This window comes from Macadamia integrifolia, chromosome 9 (assembly GCF_013358625.1).
Source record: "Macadamia integrifolia cultivar HAES 741 chromosome 9, SCU_Mint_v3, whole genome shotgun sequence".
NCBI lineage: Eukaryota > Viridiplantae > Streptophyta > Magnoliopsida > Proteales > Proteaceae > Macadamia > Macadamia integrifolia.
The window spans coordinates 14657388-14660096 of NC_056565.1; positions in this window are offsets into that span (position 1 = coordinate 14657388).

The window sequence follows — 2709 nt, forward strand, 5'->3', positions numbered from 1 at the left end:
TTTTTGGGGGTGGGGTTGTGGGGGTGGGTGGGGGTGTGGGGGGATCACCACATGGAAATTACTAGGGAACATCTTGTTCTACTTTTGAGTGAGGTGTGTTTTAGCCCCCGCGTCCTAATAATAAAGGAGCACTCTACAATTTTACCCAAGTCCAGGCATGGTTTAAACCATGGTTCTAACTATTGGTATAGAATAGTTCGTATCAGGTAATTCATATTGGTTTGATATATCTTCGATCTTGATATCTGATTGATACCGTATCAATTGAACAATACAGGCTAAAGATTTAAAAAAAAAAAAAAAAAATCTGTCCAATATCAATCCATTCCTACATTTAATTCCATAAATTCAGCAATTTATTTCTGAAAATTAAATGGATACTTGTGATTTCACATGAAAAGATATGTCATATTTAGATTCTCTCATGACCTCTTAGAACTCTTGCTACCACCAACCAAATGGCAAAAGTTGTCCTTGTCTCAAATCTTAGAGATGCATCTAACTTGCAATGTTAAATGATGAAGTGAAGCGATTCCTTATTTTTTATATGGAAGTGCAGTCGCTTATCTCATGTTCTCAATGATTACAATATTTTATTACTCATGAGACAAGTCATCTGGTAGGATATAAGAAATAACCCTATTCAATTATTGGTGCAATGATGTTAATATTTTGGTTCAATTAATTTTAATTTTGGCGCAATACTGTATTTTTTGGTCTATGGCATGAAGGTTTTAATACACATTATACATACCATGTTAATGAAGCTAGAGATAAATCATTTTGAAATGTTTTAACCTAATAAATAATGATTATCCTGCAACACAAAAATAAAATAAACGAGTATACTTTCACCCATTATGAAAGAGAGGTCCTCAATCCACGTGATCTGATCCTTCATCTGAACAAAGAAAAGATATTTTGGATCTTCATAATAGGGGCAAAATTTATGAGTCATTCATAACACTAAATCCCCATGAGTGACCTTAAAACTTTTTCCAAAATGAAAAGATTCTTCTTCCCCAGCTCACATGGTTTATAGAGAACTAAAAATCATTATATTAAAGCCATAATAAGCCATGCTCACAATTTCGCTTACAAGTTGTGGGAATTGGAAACACTTAAAGAAAAGTAGAGTTGCATGTTGCACCCCCAACCAAATGGCCAAGTCAAGAAAGTCTAATATGTTTGGGACTTAAAACATGTTCCTTCCACATCATTACTTCCGTTTGAGAGACCACAAGAGCAAATAATATTCTTCTTGTCCTTCTTATGATTCTCATGGTCTCATCTTCTGAAAACACATTATGTAGCTACAAAAACCCAATAAGAAAATACAACATGATATATTGATATTCAACTCCATATATCTAGCATGTGAGTTGCACTTTAATTATTATTATTGGCTCAGAGTTGCATCCATAGTGAAACCAAAGTTTATTCATAAGGTCACATCATAATTAGTGAAAAGAGAATCATGGGTGAAAGAAAATTTAATTCTTATGAATTTGTATACTAATAATATAAATAAATTTTTTAATTAAAAAGATTCCTACGACGCCATCATATATGATTTTCTTCACACACTCTTCTCTCTGACATTCTCTTTCCATTGTCCCTTACTGATGAACCAATTCCCCGCATCCCCATTGGTGTGGGGTGGGCGATTCCTCCCACATTGGTGGCGTGAGATTCCTTTTCATTTTTTTATTTACTATGAATTTTGTAGAAAATACATGTACTTTGGAATGCTTAAATCTCATTCTCTCCTTTAGAGTGCATAGTGCATATTTTGCATAGTTCCTACTTTTTAGAATCTCTCTCTATTTTATTTTTTAAAATTAATATAGAATTTAGTAATTAAATCCTCAAAATTTGAGTCTCTTGTTTTGTAAATGCTGAGATCTCGACTTCTTGCTAGCTGACTTTAAGTGGATAGTTTCACCATCCATCGATCTGAAAAATATGGAGAGTGCACCATTATTTTTTTTGGAGGGGGGGGGGGTTAAATGATATTTAGGGTAGTTGATGTTTGGAGGAAATTCACATAAGATACCCAATGTTCGAAATTTCATGTTTTGGGTGTCTCAAGTTTCACTAATGTTACATTTTAAGTACTTCACATTTCAACAATATTACATTTGAGGGTCATCATTTTTGCATAATTTCAATTTTACCCCTCCCTACCCACTCCCTCTTCCCTCTTCCCTCTTCCCTCTCTTACATTCCCGCTCTCACCATCCTCCTTCAAATCCACACCTGTCCATAATCCTCCTCTCCCTCACAAGTCGCAATCCTCACCCTTCCCTCTCCCTTGCCCCAGTACCCTATGGTCCTATGGCAATCCCCACCCCACCCCACCCCACCACCCCCACCCCTACCCCTATAGGAACTCCCTCCGTGCCACCTGTCACTCTCCTCCACTCCCCACCAAACTCAACAAAAGCACCTTCCACCACGGCACCACCATTACATCCCAACTCTCTCAAAAGCTACCCCACCATTCTTCGCGGTCCACCACTAGTTCTTGTCAAAATCTCGCATTCCCCAAAAACTCAAGAAAGGAATGGGGGAAATGGGAGAGTGCAAGGGATGTAGCAAGTGGGGCGCAGTGAGGGGGAGACAAGGAAGGGACATCTGGGTTGATTATTGAGGTCTCATTTTCAGAAACAATGCCTTTAACTCTAACCAAGTCCTTCTCTAGGCAAT